The sequence below is a fragment of the Sphaeramia orbicularis genome, chromosome 13, assembly GCF_902148855.1.
Source record: "Sphaeramia orbicularis chromosome 13, fSphaOr1.1, whole genome shotgun sequence".
Taxonomy (NCBI): Eukaryota; Metazoa; Chordata; class Actinopteri; order Kurtiformes; family Apogonidae; genus Sphaeramia; species Sphaeramia orbicularis.
In genome coordinates, this window is record NC_043969.1 from 2,687,834 (window position 1) to 2,711,620 (window position 23,787).

Sequence of the window (23,787 nt, forward strand, 5' to 3'; positions counted from 1 at the left end):
TTTATTTGGTTCAAAAGGAAAGAACTGCAGAAGGACAGTGTGTACTTTGAGATTATGGTGTTTTTCTCACTTATTTTGGCAACTGCAGCTTTAAAGAAAGTACACAGAAAACTAACTGTCATTATGATGTCAGATCATAGTGTGACCTACCGTTGAATTATTTCAAATATGATTTAAATGAAGTCAAACAGACAGTAAACAAGTATATTAACAACAATAACACAGAACTACATTTAAATTTACACACACACACATAAATATATATATATATATATATATATATATATATATATATATATATATATATATATATATATATATATATATATATATATGTACACACAAATTTTGGTGTTCCTTACTGAGTGGCAGAGAACATCCCTCAAGGAAAATGAAGTGACATCAATGTATGTTTTCTCATATTTTGTTCATTGTTGCAATTTTCATCGTAACAATTTATGTATACAATAAAAAAACAAACAAACAAGAATAACAAGAATGAAAGATATTCCTTATTGTCAGTTGTGTCACCTTATTGCCAATGTTACTCATTTTCTGCAAAGTGTCCACATACATAGACTAAAAATAACATTTAGCCTATATTAAACCTTAAAATGTATTTTAGTTTTAGCCCAAAGAAAAACAGTATTAAATATCTTTATCCTTTTTCATATAATGTATAGATGCAAGGGATAAGTTGAATATGTTTTTTACAGCATTATTAATTGAAACAAGTGTTCAGAGAACACAAACCTCCGCCAAGCACCCCGAATGGTGTGCATGCGTGGATTGACTATTTCTTTTTAGACGAGTTCCTATATGTCGATAATGTAACTATGTTGGCTAACTGGTGCCATTTTCGAGTTATTAGTTAGCATTTGAATGTAAGAGAAAACGATTTGTGACACCCCCCGCAAATTCCCTGTGTAACTGCTTCCGTAATTTTCGTTGAACAGCAAAAACTGGAACTTATGTCATAGAACACATGTCTATGGCTGTGCAAAACAAATTTCATAATGATATTTCACAAATTGCATGTTTTATGATTTTTTGAAAATGGTGCATAAAAAATAACGAAAGTCAACAGAGCGTAACAGAAGAGAAATGGAGCGGACCGATATTTCATAATAAGGTTGAAGCTTGGTACCAGTCACGTGTATATCAAATTATGTTAACCCTTTCATGCATAAATCAAGATTTTTTTTTGTGAGTGTTTTTATTCCTCTGAAGGCATGAAATTGAATTTTTTTTATGGACCTGTTTTTCATGGAATTACAAAAATATCCACTCAGCTGGACACTATGTGTTTAATTTTTGAAGCAAATAAACATGCATTTACTGATATACTGTGTGAAAACTATGAATAAAATATTTTAAAATGCTGCTAATCTGATATTTTGTCACATTTTAACATACTCTAAGTTATTATTCACTTTATGGAGATAATATGCAAAAAAAAACAAACAAACAAAAAAAACAAATAGAAACTTTTTGTTTAAAAAAAAACCCTGTTAATTACAGTCTCATAATAATAACAAGGAATTGATTTACTCTCAAACCTGCAGATTAAGTTTATCTGGAACAGCACAGTGACAGTAATGGTATTAATTACAATGTATGGGATGATGCATTTGGCTGATATGAAACTAAAACATTTGGCTGATATGAAACTAAAACAATAAAACCCATGAATATACAAGAGAACAGCTGTAGAATAACTGTCCACTGGAGTGACCACTATGCATGAAAGGGTTAAATTCCAATCAATATTTTTTGAGTTATAATGAAAATGGGATTTTCAGTGTTAAATGTAAATGTCCACAGAGTCCACATTCCACAGTGGATGTGGACAATTTTGTGCCAGATACAAGATATTGTTCTAAGCTACGGGTGGATTAAATTGGAGGCTAATCGGAGTCGTTTTGAATTTTTGATGAATTTTGGAAAATTGCTCAATGATGAAAGATAGGAAAATTGTAGACTTTGTGACCTTGCTGTGACCTTGAACTTTGGCCTACTTGACCCAAAATGTAATGGGTTGGTCCCAGGGCCTGGGCCTACCTGTGGGGAAGATTTGGGAACGATGGGTGGAATAGTTTTCCTGTAAAGATGTAACAAACAAACAAACAAACAAACAAACAAACAAACACACAAAGCAAAGTGATCACAACACCTCCTGGCAGAGGTAATGATTTAATATTTAGCCATGTTTACATTGAACTCACAGGTCTGACGTGCAGAGCTTCATGTTACTGTGCTTTTAAATTTCTCCTAGTCCCGCCCATCTCCGTATGGACCAATCAGCAGCCGTGACACACAAGCCTCTGTGAAATCTGGACCAATCAGAGCAGGTGTTTCGGCCCCAGTAGAGCAGACCAGTTGTAGCAGTGGAGTTGGTATCATCTCCAGTCTACCAGCAACAAGCCTGACCGCCGTGCCACCAACACGGTGCGCAGACACAGAAAATGCCCCCGAAGTAAGTGTGGAGGACGGCACGGACTGTCCGGACATCACCGTTGGATTCCCTGGAGGTGCTCACACCGACAGACACCAGTCCCCGGTTCCGTATCCGCAGCATTAGGTCAGTATTTGTGTCGGTGCTGTTGTAATGTCCCCTGCTCTGCTCTCCTTCCTTCAGCCCGGTGTTCAGCAGCTGCGACAATTAAAGGCGCATTTTTGGCAGCAGCCCTCGCGCACCCATATTCCAGGCTTTTCTTAGTGTTTCTTCTTCAGGACACATTACATAACTAGCCGTCTTTGCCGTGTTAACTGTTGAGACTGGAGGAATGACTCTGGCTGATATTATCACGTACAAATGGAGCTGTGTCACATAAATACATTGTACAGACAGTGAAGCCAACTGTGTGTGTTGACAGACACCACTGTTACGTGCCGATCTCTGGGGGAACGTCAGCCTAATTTTTCGACAGACGCAGTCGGATTACACACCTTGGACATCACCGAAGACATTTTATGAATCTTAAAGAGGCAACTAATTGTGTCTACTGAAGACAGGACCACCATGCAGCTCCTATTTATATTCAGGTCCTCTCAGAAGTTGTATTTTTAGTGCAGTGCATCGAATCTGAAGTTCACGTTTGACTAATGTGTAGTCTGATGTGTGAAGTGTGTATGTTTATGACACTTGAAACCAGGGCTGTCAAACTCATTTTCTTTCAGGTTCCACATTCAGCCCAATTTGATCTCAAGTGGGCCGAACCAGTAAAATAATAACAGTGAAAAAAGTAAAATTCTATTATGATCAGGTTTACATCTACAAAGTTTCCTTAAAAATCTGAATAACATGAACAACTTGAACTGTTGTAAGAAAAACAAGAGTAATTTTAACATTTTAACAATATTCTGCCTCGTTTTATCAGTTTATCATTTACACATGTGCATTACAATCGCACAAAATATTTAGTAACAGGCAGAATATTGGTAAAATTGCATTTACTTTTCTTAAGACATTTCCATTTGTTCATATTTGTTCAGGTTATTCACATTTTTTATAAAAGTATAGTTTGGTAATGTAAATATTTTCATGTCATTTTACTTTTTTACACCAAAAAAACAAAGAGAAAATTTGGGATTGTCATTATTTATAGGTTTTTATGATAATATTTTGCTGGTATTTTACTGGTAGTTACCATGGAAACATTGTCATCTTCTACAACATTGATTCACCAGTAAAACCTATGGAGTTGGATCAATGACAGTGGATACAATGAACAAAAATTAATTTAAAAAAAACAACACAAAATAATAATGTGGAAAAACGTAAGCCAAAAATTTCCAAAATAAAGTAAAAAAGGATAAAATAAGCTACAAAACTGACAGTAACAGCCAAAATAATGAACAAAAATGACTAAAATAATAAATAAAATGAACAAAATGGATAAAAAAGTGTCTAATTGGACTGTATGTGTCTGCATGTGGAACCTGAATTGAGTGATTTTGACACCAGGGATCTTCGTTGTAATTTTTGCATTTCACACATTCATTCCGCGGGCTGGATTGGATCCTTTGGTGGGTCGGATGTTTGACACCTGTGCTTTAAACTAAAGCTTTGCTTGAACTGTGACCCTTTTCCGAGTAAACCAGGCATCATTTACTGCCTATATATGAATGGTGTGTATTGAGGTTGCATTTAACAGCAGTTAATGTGTCAGGGTTGTAAGTGTTGTGGCCTGTGAGTGCATCATAGATTGGAGAAAATGATCCTGCCTCAGTGAATCACAGTCAGTCGGGCAAAGTAGCCTGAATCATATATTCAGAAGACAATGCATTGGTGATACTTTGTAGTCTCACATTTTGTGAGTTTTTGCACTTGGTTGTGTCAAATCCTATGCATCAGTGTCTTTAGGCACTGAGTCTCTAGTAATGCCTATGCTAAAACTAAATCTTATGTTCTCATGTATACATTTCAAATTGTACACAGTAGTGTTATTGTTCACTATTGCTTTGTAGAATATGTGTGACTTTATAGACCCTAATAGTCCAGTAATAATAGCCCAGTCAGAGTAAAAATACCACATGTAACCACCTCACTAGGGAGAGACTGACCCGATCAGATGGAATTTACAACCTGGCTGTAAGGTGTTGGGATTTACCCTTTGATTATCTGTTCTGTAGGAAAATATTAGCATCTAATAACCACTTAAACACTGACTCTTATGGTTTTGCTCTGGGTGGAATAAACATTTATTCTCTGAAAGCATGTTCGGTCCACATGTGGCTAATGTAGCGAGTTTTCAGGAGGGAACACGATGGTAGAAAAACAAAACTGGTCTGTAGTTGATATAACTTTTTGTTTGCAGGTCTTAAAATGTTTAGATGTGTTCAGTGATTGGAAAGATGGATGAAACCAGAATCAGAACCTTCAGTTGATTAAAAATAAATAAATCATATTGCAGTGACAGTTTAAAAAAAGTTACTTTTGTGTATGTATGCATATATATATATATATATATATATATATGCACTTAGGGATGAATGTTTTTAAATTGAAGGTTTATAAAAACTATTCTTCCTAGCCGCCTTCCAAAGCTGAGAAAATAGTTTCCAGTGTCCAGCGAGGGGCATAGACTACTAATGTGTTGGTAGCAAGGAGCACATCTGCTGTGTGCAGGTGGTCTGGGGTTGAGGGGTGGGAGTTGAGTCCAGTTGAATTCAGGGTATTTCTCTTGCTGGCTTCTCTCAGTGGGTTGGCTGCCACAGCTGCAGAGCTGGATCAGTTGGACTCTAGCTCACTTATACTCTCATTTCCTTGTCTGAAAAGAACACCCACTGCTGCATCACAATTATTACATTCAGTCAAGCATCTGTCTGACCGCTGAACTCAGCCAGAGTTTCAACTGCAGAGTACTGCGCACATTCATGAAGTTGTGCAAAGAGAGCTGCTCAAGGACGTAGTGACGTGAGGGCCCACATTCATCAAACCTCTCAGAATAGTACTGCTGATAGCCAAGGACGTCCATAGACATCTGTACGACTTTTTCACTGTGAAATACTTGACTGATATACCACTCTTGGCTGACTGATAGTGAACGAGCACAAGTCGTTGTCTATGGCAACAAAGATTAGAGCTGGCATGCCATCAGTGGAGAAATGGAACTATACTTTTACTCATATTACAAAGTTTTACTTAAGTTCAGACTTGAGGTACTTGTGCTTTCCAGTTTTTATTTTAAGCTGCTTCATATGCCTATTCCACTTCATATCAGAGACAACATGTAATAAGTACTCAGTTATATTTGTCCAAGAGTTTTGTCAGATTACAATTATTATTACTATCCTGTCCAATGAAAACCACACTGACAGCATACTGACAGTGTTGCTTAAACACATGATGACCTTATAGGATCTGATGCATTACTTAACCTTTAATTGCTGTAGATTGAACTATCAACAGTATATGAAGTTGTTCAGATGATCTCAACCTTAATCATGCATAGCAGTAAAATGCTAAATATTAATGCATCTATTAAATCAATCAAAAACATCGTAGATAAGTCATATATTTTCTGTGTTTGAGTCTCACTCGGAGCCTTTCTGTATTGAGTTTGCCTGTTCTTTCCATGCTGTGCAGGTTTCCTCTGCTTTCTCCTGCTGATAAAAATAGGTACAAATAGGTTAGCTAATTCTCCTGTGTGAGTGTTGATGAAGATCTGCAGTTGGTCTCTGTGCTTTCAATGGCAGTTCACTGCTCCTAATGTGTGCTATGTGCTAATGCTAATGCTAGGTACTATATGTATGGCCTACGGGGATAATAACGCGAGTTAACCTTTAACTTATTCATTGGGGTGTTACTACTTTTACCTACGCATCTGAGCACCCCTTCCACAACTGCATACCATTTAGTTTTTGCTTTCTAGTTGCATGTTAAAAAAAAAAAAAACCTTATCAGAGTGTAAGGAAGGATGTAGCTTATATATAAAACTGATAGTGGTGGTTGTTCATATTCAGTGTGCAAAACATTTGAGCTCTGAGCAGAAAAGTACAGTGGCCACCCACTCATGGGCCAGATTTCCCTAGTGACTTGCTGTATTTCACTGGTAAATGAATAGGCCTTTTATCGCGTCTCTTGTACTACAGCGATATTGTAGTGTAAGTGAACTGCAGGCAAACTGAGCATAATGTCTGGGATGTTTTAATAAAGTAACAAAGAAACGAATGCACTCACTTTATAGTGTGTGTGTGTGTGTGTGTGTGTGTGGGGGGGGGGGGGGGGGGGGGGGGGGGCAAGAGGCTCTTTAAGAGTGTGGCCTCGGGAAATGTTTTCATCTGTATTAATGACACTAAAAGTGAATGGTTCATAAGTTTTTAAAATCAAAATTATATTAATAAAAAGTAATCACACTAATCTGTGCAACTAACCTTCTGGGTGTCCTTTTCCTGTAAAGGGGAAGCCAAGTCACTTAAACAGTTTACAGTGTGGACCCTCATAGTTTTCAGAAGTTATGGTTCACGTATCTAGTGCAAATGTAGAGCACATCCATGATACGTCAGTATCATTTTTTACTACTTGCATTTATGTGACACATCTGTGAACAGCATAATTCACATGGAATCTCATGTTTAAAATTCTGATTTGGGTCATCTCTTCAGTAGGTTGTTCTTAACTCACATACAAGCTGATAGCTGCTAGAAGTCACTCAGTGAATATAAACATGGAAGACATCTGCAATGAAGTAAGTCAGAGAAGGGACTGTGAGATGTTATTCTTCCTAAGTATTTAAGGTTCTGTACTCGCAAAATACGAGGGCAGGCAGCATATCCAGTCTGTACTTGAAAGTGCACTACAGAGAATAGTAATGCCATGTTTCCACTACGTGGAACCAGCTTGACTCGGCTCGGCTCGGCTCGGCTCGACTCGGTATTCCTGGAGAGCGTTTCCATTACAAGATACTACCGACTTTACAGTACCTGGTCGTCATAGTGATGCAGCGCGTTACTTCCGTGTCGTCTGTTCAGAGAGTTGCTGATAAACTCGCTAGTTGCGTGTTGTCTCGTCTGAATTTTTACGTCGGCCACCTGAGACTGAATGTCCTCGACCGACCATGGTGTAGTTTTGGGCTGTTATCATGTGGATTAATGTACCGCTATATTTACTGTCCACTTCTGCATCTGTTTTTTGTAAAACGGCAGGTCACAGAGACAACTGTCTGACCAATCAGTGGTCTGCAGTGTGTACACATCATGTTTTAGTATCTGGTCCCCAGTCCTGGAACCTCAGTGGAGGTGATACCAAAAAAGTAGTACCGGGTACCAGATTCCAGGTCCTTTTTCGTAATGGAAACGCAAAAAAGGCCGAGTCGAGCCGATACCACGTAGTGGAAACGGGGCATAAGTGTAAATGTGTTCTCCATGTTTGTTATGTTTCTTATGACTTTGTTCTGGGGAGTGATGTTTTTATTGAACTTCTGGTCATGCAGATCAGTTCAGAACTCTGAGTTCACAGTGGAATCTTGTATTAGCCATGCTTAAAAAAACAGGTGTGAATAATAAGTCTGAAATGAGCGTAAATCTGTGATCTCTACCTCATGATTAATTATTCTTGATTCAGAGATTCAGATACTTGTTTGAACCAAAAAGATCCTTCCAGTGATGTTGGGGAAAGAATTTTTCCAACCCTACATAAAACATCCACTATAACGGCAGTAACAGTGTAATGTAGTGTGTAATGCAGAGATTGAAAATCTCTACTCTTGTTCTAGTTTGACGTTATTCGGATTGCACCATTCTACAGAACAACACTCCTACACTGACAGCCCAGATTGTCTGACTGCCTTACAAATTCTGTTCATACTATTATTCTGTTCATACTATTTGATGAAAGGCTGCCCACACACTACACAGACAGCGTCCTCCCCTCTTTCCCCTCCCCCCTCCATCCGTACACTGGTCTAGTCACTGGCAGATTTACTCCACTGTATTTCCCAGCCAGTCACTTTACTGATTAGTGATGTGCATTGCTGAGTTGTCCACTGCACCAAAAGGTAATAAAGGTATGATGTTGATTTATCTCAGCTTTGCTTTAACGGGGAATACTGAAAATAATTGTATTAAATGCACTGAGTCACAATTGTCTTGAGACGTTGCATGCTGTTAGGAGTGTTGTGGTCTGATGTGTGAATGCTTCCTGTGTGGGCTGATGCTGCAAACTTTAGTGACAGTTCATAGTATTTGGAGTGATAGAGGAAGTTGGATGTTTTCTGCAGAGGCAACAGTAGGGCTCTGACCCAAACTCATGAACGAATATAGGATATCTCATTTCCCACTAAAGATGATGAAATATAACATCGTCTAAAAAAACATTTTTTTAAGACTTATGTCTATATCATTTTGACTCAAAAATAAAATTTGCATATTTGATAGTTTTTTTTCTCTTTTATGCATATTGTTATGCAAGTATTAAACAAAATATTACTATAGAACTTTAATATTTTCAAGCAAAAGGCCTAGAAATGTGAATATTGAGAGCTGAAGCATTGCCCCTCATGCTGCGCCCCATAGGACCTAAGTTTGTAAAAGATCTGAATGATATTCAATGGTGAGCGACAATTTTTTCAACTTATGTGAATTGTTCTACCATTTGCACATTGATGCCAAGAAAGCCATAGTTTGTAAAGATAGAGGAGAAACAGGTCTAGATAGTAACAAAACATCTAATTTTGTGTACTGCAACTCATGTCATGTGATATACCTTGAGAGATTTTACTTCAGTCTTTGAGAGCGAGGTGATAAAGTATTAGTGTGGTCATTTTGAAGCTGCAGAGACATTTTCAACAGATCTGAACAACAACATCTGGAGGGAGAAATTTACAATGATGTCAACTTTGCAACTTTTTTGGTCTGTTGTCTTTCTATTTATGTATTTTCACCATCTGATACTTGAACAGGTTTATACAAACTGCTGTGCAAAATTTTCTTGACTCAGAAAATTATCTTTTAAATGACAACATATGAGTAATAATGGCGTAATTCAAAAGGAATTACTTGTGTCTCACTGTTGATATATAATATAATTTATAATCAAATAAATAATATAATTTTTTTCTTCTGAAATAAAGTTCCATGGGGAACAACCTGAAGGGGTGGATGTTGGTTCTCTCTACACTAAGTAATGTAAGGATTTTAATCATAGCAGCAAACTAAAATGAATACGGGCCTGACATAAATTCCCATATATATATATATATATATATATATATATATATATATATATATATATATATATATATATATATATATATATATGGAATAACACAAGTTTAAACTATCACAGCGTAGTAAAGTTCACTAAATAAGTATACAAAATATAACTGGTAAATCAACAGTCCTTTGGTTTTCTGGATCATATATAGTAGAAGCATTGACCAAATGAGGAAAAGTAAAGTATATAATTTGTGGCACCACAGTAAATGATAAAGCATATTATATAGTAGATATAGCCTGTCCTTACATTAAAAAGAAAGCAAGAACAAAGAAAAGAGGAATGGGGGAAAAAAAATATACAAGGAGCAATCTTTTCACTGCAGCATCATGATTCACTCGTAAAAATAAAATCAGGCCCTTGGGGTTATATAGTGAACCTGTTTTCCCATTGAAAAGCACAGTGTCGGAGTTTATGATTGAAAACAGCTGTTACTGTCTCCATTGTATAAATGTTCATTATAATTTCCACCCGTTTGTTTAGACTTCTCATGTGACTGCCATTTCCCAGTAAGAGGCTTTTTACCCAGCAGTACATTCATTAAACATTTGTGTCTTTTAGCCTATTTATGAGGTATATATCCATACTATGTAGTCTTACTTTCCAGGAGAATTACACGCTTAAAACTGTCTTGCCCTTCTTCAGCAGCCTTTAATAACAGGGCAGTCCCAGAAGATGTGGTCATGGTTTGCCTTTTTGGTTTCCACACTTTCTGCTGCAGACAGGGTGATTACTATCGTAGTGTGATTTCTGAGAGGGTGTAATAAAATATCTTATCAGGTTTTTCCATCTGAACACACGTTTCTGAGAACTGGTACGTCTCCATAATACTGTTCTATGCTTCCTCACATGTAGTTATACCTCCTAACTTCTCTCACTGTGCTTTAATATAGGAAGTGCATATGTTCGTTAAGGTCCTTGTCAGCAGGTTGTTTGTGCTCTTACCCTGAGGTAAGAACCCATGAGCTGGTTGTACATTATCATCCAACTCAGAGAAGTTCTCTTCAGCAGCAGTACTTGAACACTGCAGCTAATGTTTTTTGTTTTTTTTTTGCAAATGCGGACCTTTCATCTGAGCTCAAAACCCCATTACTGTTTGTCCCCTTTCTAATGGAAATGGATGTAAAGTGATATCACAGCATAGCAGAAGTCATGTGTTTCTGCAGAAAAGAGCCAAGAGGAACATTTCTTTAGATTTTGTGCTTTTATTTGGGTAATTAGTGGCCTCTTAGTATAATGGCTTTCATCATCAGAGGTTGTATCAGGACGGTTTTAATGTTCTGAACAAGGTAATCTAATACTGTTAGCCAATCAGAATAAAAGAGCCACTCCCTGTGTTGTTCAGTGCTTATCCCCTCCTCATCCTTTGCTTGTGATTCATAGCTGTGTGATATTTTATGTGGAAAAAAGGGATGCAGGCATAACATTACATTCAAAACACCTCATTATTTTGATTCCAACATTTAAGCCTACTGCGACCATAACACAACTCAAGTAAGACAAATATTTTTCCGTTGCCACAGGCCCAGAGATTAAACAAACATTAACAGAGAAGACTTTTGCCAGGGTGGCCGGGGTTTTCTGGTCTGAAGACATATCAGATTGTCTCAGCTTTAACTGCACAGAGTTCAATCTGAACAAGTGAACCAGGCCGCTGCAGGTCACAAACAGAGTGACAGGTGCAAATGGAATCCTCAGGAAGCACAATGTTGACGTTAGATTTGTGCAAATGACCGAGAATGACTGTGTTTGGCCTCATCATTCATGTATTGCACTGTAGTGTAGGCAAACAGTAGCCATGCATTAAATAGTTTTGTCACATCCTGACTTGGGGTGATATATGTGTAGAATGTGGTAAATAACTGCATACACAGTACATCAGCAGGTTTTCTGTATCGTAATACCGGGAATTCTGTCCATCCATCTGAGATTTTTGTCCAACCGATTTCTCGAAGACTATTCACCCGATTCTTTTCAAATTCGACACATATTTTCTTTACCACTAGAAGAGGTGCAGTGCACCGTTTAGTGGCTGAATTTCAATTTTGGGACTTTATACAAATTTTTCCAACATGAACTCTTTTGACTATTCACAAAGATAGGACTTAAGCAGAATAGTGTTTGTCTTTGTTTGACTGAACTACCCGAAAAGGATAGTAATTTAGTTTAATCTAGCTTACAGTTATCTTTAATTTAAAATTCAAAATTAACCCCTGACTAGGCAGGGTATCAGTGAGCAGGATGGGCAATGTGTTGTGCAGCAGGCGGGGGTATTCATAAGCTCCACTTACTTTTTCACTTGTTACTTGTTTTTGTTTTTTTTGTCTGTGGCATAAAGCTTGAGTGAATGAGAAGGATTGAGATGTGAAACAGCATAGATTGCTGCAAGGCACTTCATACTTAGGCATTTATCTAAAATGTTATCCAGTATAAGTCCTGGATCGTGTACCCTGCATGGTCTTATATGTACACTGAATGTCTGGCACACAGAGCCACCTGAATTTGACCCAGTATATCTGAAGGCCCTTGTGACCAGATGCCACTGACAAAGGAAAATCGATTTAATGTATTTAAAGTAGGATGATAGACACATTTTATAATGTAGAGACTATTATTATAACTTATCCCTAGTCACAACATTAGCCAGTTTTTACTAGCTGCCAGTCTGTTCACAAACTAACATGTACAACCTTTTGTCATTCAGTAAAGTAGTTAGTTAATCAAAAAACAGTTAAATTAATCTACAGCAGTTCTGAATACCTGTGAAAAATACAGTGTTTTACACAGATAATGGCACAGTAGGTTGTTTATAGCGTTAATGATGAGGCTGGCGAGTGTTTATGTAGATTCAAAGTGAGTGAGTTTTTTTTTTCTAGTAAAGGTGAGGAATAAAAATGTAATTCCCTTTAACCTGAAGGAGTTTGTGGAACATGTTCTGTCTGTGTTTTTTTGTGACATCATATAGGGCTTTAGATTACAACTGAAAATTTAACCCATCTCAAAAAAATATCCAAATACATATGATTTATCCCCATTCTGGCAAAATATATTAAGATGCGGCTTGTTCTTAGTATCACCTAACCCTATGTGGACTTCACTCCATCTCTCTGTGATGCCATCATACAGCAAAGCTCGAGGCTGTTCCCTGCATGTGATTTGTTGACCAGCCTGAGGGACAAAGGTTGTGAACAGGCTAAAAATCTTGGCTCATACTGATTGATGGTAATTTGTGTTGAAGTCCTGGAATGTGTCAGAACGAAGGTCTGATTGACAAATGACCCAAACTTTATTAAGTTTCCAGAGAGGGGCGGAGACAGTCCAAGACCTCCACAGTCATGGCTGCAATGATAACAGTTAACTTATATGCAACTTAGGTTCTTAAACATGGATGATGGTGTTTTTGTATTTTAATAACCCCAATATCAGAGCTGCTTTCTTTCTCATATGTTAAACGTTTGTGAAACAGAATGATGTAATGCAAAGCAGGACAACTATAGTGAGACCTGTTGAGTCAGTAAATGTATGTTTGGTCTGGTTAGTCTATCAAAGAATACCACCACAGCAGCGTTGCTTAGGTGAGTTTCAGACCTGCATGTCTGGATTTGCAATTAATGTCTGTTGCATCATGTGTTTCAACATCAGTTGAAGGAAATTATACCCAAATTTCACAGATATTTATAAATGGAAACAGTCGTAGATTATTAACAAAAAAATGTTGGTTGAATTTTCCACACTCCTGTATGGAGTATGGAGTGCTTTTCTTTGATTTTGAGACTTTTTCTGTTTAGTAAAAAAAAACAAACAGCTGAAATATGTAAAACATGGTACGCTTTTCTTGAACTTAAAACAAGATGCATGTGCATTAACAGTAATATCTGAATAAATGTAATGTAATAATAACAGTCCAGTCAGAATAAAAATGGCTTGTGTAACTGCCTCAATCTGAGAGACTGGTCCGATCAGGAGAGATTGTGTAAAACTCGATCTATACAAGACTTACAAGCATGTGAATGAATTTCCAGCAGGGACAGAAACATGGTGCTGCCTTAAATGATTAAAAGACTGTTGAGTGTATCAGCAGAAACCAGCTGTTCATTCAAGTATATGAAAATATGAACAAACTCAGAAAAGCAACTCTATCTCCATTGTCTCAGATGCTTCACAACACGTGAAGCTTTGCACGTGTCAAAAAACATGTACATGGTTTGAGGCATGTAAACACACGTCTTATGCAATCACTGTATTCTGCATCCATGCAAATAGTCAAAGCATCAGTAAAACAAAAATTGAAGTGATTGGCAGCTGTAACAACCAGTTGCTGTCAAAACTCTGCACATGTTCTCTGACTCGTCATAAAAGCAACATGGGATCATTGCAAGCCATGATATCTTTGCCTGACTTTTCCATAGCAACATGAAAGAGCATTGCATCACCCATGTTTACATTGAGACAGTATAAAGGACAGAGTGGAGAGAGCTGCAGGGCATGAATGTGTATTTAGAAATTCTGGTTCCGAGCCCTGACACTTTAAGTAGGAATCTTTAATCGGAGTGGTCTCATCTCAGTTGAAAAAATATTGTCCGTTGTGACCACAACTACTGATGATTTAACAGCCCTGATGTAGCTGATCTATAAATGTATTTGTGCCTAAAAATGGTATATTCAGCCATTTGGTACTTAAGTTTGCTCATTTTCTTGTGATGTACATGAGTGCATTTAAAACACTCCCTGCATCATTCATCATTATTAATTATAAGCTGTCAGGTCCAACCGCCTTAAGGTCATTATAAGCACATCATGCTCGTGCTCACAGTGTCTGATACACAAAAATAAAATCTCACAGCTCACATCAGCCAAAATCAGACTGGTTAAGTGACAGTGTTTGATTAGCATTTGTTTATCCAGTTTTAGTCTCATCCCACCTCCCCTCCTCACATACAAGCCCTCTTGTATGCATGTAAACAAAGGTGTGAACTGATTTCTGCTGTGATGTGTGTGAAGTAAATGACAGGCATGTCTCTTGATTTCATCTTGATTGGTTTCTTCTGCCATCATGCGAACTGCAGTGCTGCGCCTACGTGATAGCTGGTGTCATGTGTTGAGAAAAAGATGTAAATGAGGATGAGTCTGCAGATGGCTGCGAAGTCACAGAGTTTGTTTTGACAATTAGATGATGTTGCAAAGGCTTTAAGATGTGAGAGTCAAAGGAAGGCATTCTGACTCTATTTAAAAGAAAGAGTTTCTCATAGATGGTGTTTGATTTTTTTTTTCTCTGTTTTTTATGACAAAAAAAGCAATAAGGATTGTAAACAGAGCTGACTATCATGCACCAATTCGTGATCGCTTGGATCCTGGTGTTTACTCCTGGAGGATTCTGTTGGGTTTCTGTAAATTGGCTTAGAGTCTGGTTTCGACCAACTTCATATGCAAAGTGTCATGAGATAACTTTTGTTATGATTTGGCACTATATAAATAAAATTTGATTGATTGATTGATTGATTAATTTGGTGGAGTTTAAAATTTCACATATTGTAAAGTAACAAATACCATATTTATTATCAAGTAGTATTCCCGGCTTTTATATACCTCAGCTGCAGAAGGAACAATGTAGGGTGGGGCATTGTATAGAATTCATTCAATAAATAGAGGTTTTAATTTTTGAGAATTGTAAAATAAAAAATAAAAAAAAATATCCAAATCACTAAATTGAGATTATTCCTCTGGAGACCTTTGTTACTCAAGACATATTTGAAGTTCATGCATCTTGCATTATATTAATTATGAATATGTTTCTTCAGTTATACGTGGCATATAGTTTTAGTGAACAAAGAGTATTTTTCAATCATGTTTTGTCCTCAGTTCATGTCGCCAGAAAGCAATCAGTTGAAATTATCCATAACATCAACATCTGCTCATGTTTGTGATTTTTAAAAGTAGTAAAATACACTTTTCCAAAAACACTTTTTTAACGTTACAAAATAAAAATCTGTTCACGTTTCAGTGGATAGAAACCAGTAATTGCAGAACCTAATGTTACATTAGCATTGTCTTCCTGTCACTCCTTGTACAAAAGTCACACGCTTACAGTGACTGTGTCCAGAAATTGTTTGAAGTTAGAGCGACTCTGTAACAGCTAGAGATGGATTGATTGATCTGCACAATAATAGATTTTTCATCCTGACTCAGAGGGAAAATAATAGCTTTTATCTCTCAGTGTAGAATTTCTTTTTAGGGCTAATGCTTCTGATTGATTAGCTATCAGCCTTTTCCTAGTTCAAATATTGTTACTAGACTTCTACTATGAAGAAGAAAACAAAGGGCGTTTTCACACAGCGTACTCGAGTCCATATCTGAGTACGCTGGACCCCAAAGTCTGCTTAATTTTATCCATGTGAATGCAACCGTTCCGGTCTCGAGTATCGTGCCTGAATTCAGTTGAGAAGGTAGCCCTGGTTACAGACTGCCTGGACTCCAACACGGTACGTCGCAGTGTGAATGCGATCTGTGCCCCAGTTTGTAAGTGACCTAATCACCACTCAGACAACAAAAATGGGTTAATCACCACGAGACCATAGACGGCGCTCCTGTTGTCTCCTGAAACACCCATTCATACTCAGGCATGGGCCACGGTCCGCGCATGTGAACGCAACATCTGCGGGAAAGGTGTGAACAAGGGATGTAAACAATCAATCGACTAACAATTAATTGTCGATAAGAATTTGCTCGATTAAATTATTAATTGTCGGTTAATTGCCCTTTTCCGCCCGTCCATACCTGTCTGAAGGCTGCCGGTTTGTCCGCGCTGCGACGTCGCGGCTGGGATAACTGGTCACTGAACTGGATCATGGCGTTGATGAGTTAGAATGTCTTTATGGACATGGTGGAACCAAACACAGACCGGCGGTCTGTTTGTGGGAGCGGTGCACCCCCGAATAAATACACGCACAAATGCGGGGTTGGTATCGGGGCGTTTTCCCTGGAGGTTGGTCTAGTCCACGGTCAGTGAGACAGAAGTTGAAAACATCCTCCAGGCTCCTAATTCGGGCCACAGGTATGTCGAGCATTTGTGAAGCTTCAGGAGGTGGAATAGATAAATGAGCGAAAAGTTTCACTTTCACTTCTGCAGGGGCACGGACTGCACCGTACCCCCATAGTTAGAAGTAGGACGGAAAGTGACGCACACACGTGCGTGGTTACCAACCAACACGCACGCACCCCCCGGCTGTACAGCGCGCGTGTGAGTACCCACCCCCCAGCGAAACGCACACACATGCACCCCCCATTACACACCGCCACATCAACAGATGAATTCCACAGGAAACACTGACTGTATCCAATGGTTCAAAAAAATCAATCACCAAGGAATATGACATGAAGTATATAAACAATATTTAGCTTTTATTCTTATAGACCGTATTGAAAAAGAAATTCAGGTTCTCAGGAAAATCGCCGCTTATCAATTAATCGTTAATCGATCGACAAGGGCAACCAACTAACGATTAATGAATTAATCGATAATTTGCATCCCTAGTATGGACTCAAGTACGTTGTGTGAAAACGCCCAAAGACTTAAAAATCTTCAGACTTGAAATTCTGATTCATTTGAATCATGTGATATCAGTTAATAATAACCAAGAGATTGATAATTGAATTTATGTTTTATATACCAGTAATTAAGTAAAATTTGAGTTTTAACCCCATTAGTCATTTATTAGCACTTGTGCATGATCTTAAATAACAAGTAGAAGATGTAACTGCTTGGGGTCAGTTCTTAATGTAAACATCAATGCTTTTGTTATTGCACCAGGTTGGAGGATTCGTTGCACCTTTATTTCATTGAAAATCTGTTTCGTATCAATAGTGATTTTGTCAGATGTCTGTTAGGATGCACTGTCTGTTTGAGTTGTGTGTGCGGAAAATGACCAAAGTAAATTAATCATGTGCCAATGCCTGACTTAGAGGTTATTCCCCCACTAATTGTAGGAACATTTAATCAAACTAGCCAAACAGGCATTCTAATAAAGCCATGACTGTTGGGTAGAAATGATAGAAGGGTGAGAATAGTGCTGTCTTGCTTTTCTCATTGGTAACATAGACCTCTCACTCCAGGGCTTGGTGAGGTGCTGGGCCGCCCTCATTATTAAGTGTCGATGTGGTTTGGTTTCACCGTTGCTCCGTAGAGAGCAGCCTCAGCCTCCGCTGCTTCCCCTAACAGATCAATGGGAAAAATATGCTGTGAGGAGGATACAATATCAGTAACAGGAGAGTGGAACCTCAATTAATTTAACACAAACACATTTCAGCCTCAATGCAAGGTGTAACATGATGCTGCTTTGAATCTGGACCACAGTTTGTTATTCAGTCCAGCCAACATTAACGCCTCACCTCTGGAGGGAATACATACAACAGTGTTTTCGTCTTTTAAATATTAAATATAAATATATGCATAACGATTAAAGAATTTTTATCACACAATACCCACTGGGTTTAGGTAATTGATGTAGGCTATGAAAGCATTTGGTGTTTTCATTTTCATATGACCAGAATATGCCAAGTATGTATCTGCTACAGCCTGACCTTCCTCGCTGCTACTGATTCAGACCAGAAAATATGATTCCTTGTCTCCAACATGTTCGCTGTTGTCTTGGTAACCACAGAGGCGAATAAAGGTGACTGAACTGTGGAAAGGTGGGCTTTAAAATTTTGCCAGAAATTCAACTCAACCAAGAAAACATTGACTGCTTGGATCATTGCTGAACAGTTAATGGCAATAAACTTGGCAGGAATTCACTTGGACATAATATGAGTTTGGGATGAAGAATTCAGGCTGGAAATTAAACTAATCTTTACAGTTTCACCTGACTTAGCAACTAGCTTTTGTTGCAGCCGTTCGTATCTTAAGAGACAATCTTATAAGACCTCAGACGACTTCTATGTACATTGTCACTTTTGTGCTTGTAGAGTATTTATTTCTTGATGATACAAAGTAATTTTACTCAAGTACTCATCTTTAAATTTGGCGTATTTTTACTTTGTGTTTTAATTTTATGCTGTTTTATGCCTCCACTACATTATCAGGGGAAAAAATATATTTACTTTATAGCTCTGTAAAGATGTTGATTTTTTTATTTTTATTTTTTTTTTTATCTTTATGATGAACTGAATGATGATCAGATTTATGTATTGAGAGAGTTCTCCTTAAGCTAAATAAACCCATAAAAAAACCTTTTGGATTTTTGACTGATAGTAAGTCAACATAGTAATGACAGTTTGGAGCAGAAAAAAGCTGATGCTACCAACTTAAATGAAACTTAATTTTGTCACTAGGGAACAAAAGTCTTTGACACTTAACATCTTAAGTTTGTCTTCTGAGCCATAAATCTGTAAAGTGAATCTGAAAACCATAAACAACAAAAATGCAGGGCATTTTAGTTACAATTTTTATTACTCGAGTTATCATCTTCCCTCAGAGTCAGTTTAGAAGGTAAATATTATCAGCTGTCAGATTCAACTGCCAATACCCATAGTTTGAAATAACATCCTGTCTGCACCATTTCAGCAGTTACCTCCTCTATTATCATGAACTTCACACATCTACAAATGTGATCTATGTGATCTTATAAAATATATATGTATTGCTAGAGATTAAAGTACCAACTGTTCAGAAAGTACTTCAACGTTAAACATTTACAGCAGTAAAATGCACACACACATGAATGCAGTAGTAAAATTAATCCAACTACATTTTTCTCTACACATGTACTTAATTATGAGTTCAAGCAGAACATTTTCTTGTAGTGGAGTATTTTCATAGTGTCACAGTACTATTTTCAGTTAAGTGAAAGATCTGAATTTGTCCTCCACTACTGATTACCTTCACCTTGGCTTGCCTGCTTCCTGTTTTGATGTGCTCTTTTATCACTCTCACCCTCCAGCTCTTCGTTTGACACCTCTCATCTCTGTTATTCTCACTATTTCACTTAGCTTATTTGCTTCCTTTTATTTCCTGTTGAACTCTTTGTTAGGTCAGTACACATTGATGTAATTTACCATGTGTTTAGTGTAGTATATCATGTTTTATTTAACAGCTCATCTGTCTTTGTCATGTGTGGTTGCTCTTAGGTTTTATTCCGAATATTCTATGAAATCTCAAAGACTTACCTGCTATTCACTCAACCCTCCAGACTGATTATATGGAATGATAGTGAATCAGAGGCTGGACTTTCCCTTTAAGGGCAGTTACGATGGCCTTGTGGAAACAGCAGGCCCCTCTTCTCTTCCCACTAATAGACTAAAGGTGTTGGCAGCCTAGCAGGCTTTGTTGCTTCCCCCTCCCTTTGACGCTGAATCACCAAGGAGAAGACACAAGGATGTGAGATTGTGTAGGCGTGCTGAGAGAAAAAGACAAAAGCCAGCTATTGAAAAGGAGAGAAATAAGCATTGTCAAATGCAGCAGTGTAAGTACAGCATTTACACATTGTCTAAATTCTTGAGTCAAAGCACAGAGGAAACATTTGAAGCATTTATCTGGAGCTTAGTCCTGCATGAGCTCCCTCACTCACTGGGTGGCTAATGCAAGGAATTAGCTGTAATGTTTTGTTGTGAAATGCTCCTGACTTGTATTGCTACGAATTAACAATCCACAATGTTTGTTTAAAACCAGAGAAAGCCACTTGGCCCATTAGGCCACCAGCAACCCACTGAGAAGTAGCTGGCAACATGGCGTCAGATGGGAAACAGATGGCAGAGTGATGCATTGATCTGACCTGTCCAAACCTGAGCATATTCACATACAGTGTACCTGTATCTGGACTGCATTCATCCCATAGGCTTTACAACATGATGCACTCATTATCCATTTCATTTATTAACACATACTTATACATTACTTCTTATCTTCAATTAGCTCTCTATTTTCCTGACACCAAAACTGCCTCATTAAATTACCGTTCATACATTGTAATTAGAGCTGCAATGAGTACTCAAGTAATTTGAGTACAAAAATCCTCAAATCATGTTTTTTTGCCTCGAGTATTTGTTTAATTATTAATTTTGTTAAGCAGCTCCAGCTTGGACTGCTGTTCACCGCAGGGTCCCAGTGCTAGGTACCCGGGACAGGCACGTTCCTCCTCTGCTTCGGCACACACACCAAAGCGGCACACTCGGACAGACACCTTTCAGGTGAATCTGAGGAATGAGCAGCGGCCCCAGTGTGGAACCAGCTGTTCATCCACACAGGTGTCATGGCTGAGGTTGAATGTCGGGGGGGAGTCCCCCTGTCCACACCTGTCCACCTGTCTGAAGTCTGCCGGCTTGTCCGCGCTGTGATGCCAGGACCGAGACCGGGATAGGCGGTCATTGAACCACATCATGGGGCTGATGGGTTATAATGCCTTTTGGGGTATGGTTAGGGCAGATAAAACAGTAACAATGTAAATTGTGAAATAACTTTTCCTGCATAGAAATATGAGACATGCTCGAAACAATTTCAATAGAATTTGTCTATGTTTCGGCAGACGTAAGAACAGCCAATCATAATTAAGTAGCACCACACTGAACCAATCTAGAGCCACGTCAAGTTAGGCTGATGCACACAGCACGGGCATAATAGCCAGCCGCAGCACACACACTAATGTTTGGGCTGCAGCGGGAGATAAAGAGCGTTCCCTCAGGAGAAAATGTGACCAAGAACTTGGGCGACTGGGTTACTGACAAGTAGGGTGCAAACCATTTCGGTTCGTGGCCTTCAATACAATACAGAGGTGTACCAAATGAGTACATGTAGCCTATGTGAAGAATGCAAACACTCAGCTTTCCTTTAGTTTCACTTGCGCCTTTACGCCAGTTACAGCAGTTAAGGAAAGCACCCCCGCGTATACCCCCAGCATTGTTTCATGAAGATGGTCTGTTTTGTTTGTGTTCTCTTTTAAAATTTGAAAGCTTTTTCCTGTTGGTCAGACTTTTAGTTTATTTTTAAATATATGTACCTGTTTTATTTATCTGAAACGGTTGTATAATGTTCTTCAGCACATCTGTCATGTTCAACCTCTGACAGTACATAAATCATATTTAAATGAAAAATAACTTTCTGATGTCTTCACAAATAACTTATAACTTAACAGAAAATTTAAGCTTGACAAAAATAGTGATTTGATTTATATTGTGATGCATATCAATATCATCTGAATATGAAAAAAAAATTACCGTGGTATGATTTTTTTTCCATATCGCTCAGCCCTAGGCATGGTGGAGCGAAACACAGTCTGTTTGTCCCACATGCTGCGGGTTGCCTCGTTGTGGGAGCAGTACACCCCCGCCAGCAGGAGGAGGCCCAAATATGCGCACATATGTGGGGTTGGTATCGGTCCGGTCCCGGACGGAGCCTTTTCCCTGGAGGTTTGTGTAGTCCACGGTCATCTGGACTATCTTGTCAGTGAGACAGAAGTTAAAAACATCCTCCAGGTTCCTGATCCAGGCCACAGTATATAGGGTGGGTCCTGCAATCACCCCGGTGGCCACAGGAAAATAGTGGAGGGGGGAGTGCATGGCATCTCCCCGCTCCTGGAGATCCGTCCCCCTCATGAACCTTGTCCATCCTGAAATCTCACTTCATTGTGCCAGGTAGTGATGCACAGTCAGAAATGCCCAGTTCTTCTAAACTGCCCCCTGTCAGACCCATCTGCAGCTGCAATAGTATTGTTATTATGTTATGTTACGTTAAAAAAAAAAAAAAAAAAAATCAAATTTCCTCAATTAATCGCTGAAATATTTGGTAGAATACTTGACTTCAAAAAGAATCAATAGCTGCAGCCCTAATTGTAATATCTTTGTGTAGCATTTAGCATATGGAGACTGACTCAGTGTTGTCTAACATTTCCTTCTCCATGTAAATGCAGTCATCATTCTGCTCATTTGGATATTGGCAGGAGTTTATTTGTAGTAATTTTAAAGATGTTCACCTTGCAAGGTTGATCAAGATGAACTGATCAGGAACTTTAAACAGAAAGTTTAGGTTGATATGTACATATGCTTGCATTCACACTGAACAAGACAACATTTGATCTTTTATTTGGAGCCCTAGATATGGCTGCACTAGTGTCCTTTTACAGTGTGTTGGCCTAATGAAAAAATGTTTAAAAATCCATACTGACTGTCATTCATTATTATGGTAGCTTCACTGTCCTCTCCTTGGCCTGTCCCAGTCAGGGTGTGGTTCTGCTCCCGGCAATGTAGATATCAGAGCATTTATTATTTTACACAGCCATAGCTTATGAAGCTAATACTAACTTGATAGGAAATGGCTAAAATGACATCTGTCTGCATGTTGTTTCGCTGTTCCTCAAAATTCACCACAGACTTTAAAATGTAACACATTTTAAACTAATGGCTGAAATGTCAAATAAAAGAAAGCGTTAAAGCCACTCCTTCATGATAAAATAGATGTCTGCATGTTAATGTGGATTTCTCAGCACACAGGATAAAGTCATCATGGTTATTTTTCCACCCCCCCATCTTTTTCACATTGTCCTACTCCAAACCGCTTGATCCACAGGAAACACCGAGTTATCTAGTATAAGTAAAGGCTGGTGACTGATCAGTCTGTCTACAGCAGTGTGACTGTGACTGGGTCATGTATATGATTTTTTTTCTTTTTTTAACATTGAATTATATTTAGCATTCAGCATCTTAAATGCAAACAAATTACCTAGCCAACCACTGAATTCTCATGTTGGCTACTAGGGATGGTGAAGGATGTAAATGTTCCATAAAAGCAATTTTAGTAAATCCTTCTTGATTTTCTTTGGTGCCACCACTCTCCAAACCTACATTGTACAGATATTTGAAGGATTAGTCACTTGCCATGTTTTAGTTGCTTATTTAGATTTCCATACTCCCGTCTGAACATTTAGTCAGTGAGTTTTTTCCTCAGTGCAGTGATGGAAATGGATGATTTTTGCCTTTGTCAGCAGCTGACGTTGCCTGCCAAACAAGCACTTGGCTTTTCTAGACAGAAAAGCATTTCTAAACATAGCTATTCAAGAATCTCCATGTATCTCCAGTTGCTCCCA

The 23,787-nt window shown here is 38.2% G+C and overlaps 1 protein-coding gene across 4 annotated transcripts in view; it reads left to right on the forward strand.

The window, feature by feature from the left end:
• Positions 1-2,371: 2,371 nt before the first annotated feature.
• Positions 2,372-23,787, forward strand: part of tpst1 (tyrosylprotein sulfotransferase 1) — a 77,988-nt gene continuing 56,572 nt past the window's right edge. For all 4 annotated transcript variants that reach the window (XM_030152687.1, XM_030152688.1, XM_030152689.1 and 1 more), the window contains exon 1: positions 2,372-2,581. The gene's annotated coding sequence lies outside the window, so the exon portion shown is untranslated. The remainder of the gene's footprint in view (positions 2,582-23,787) is intronic.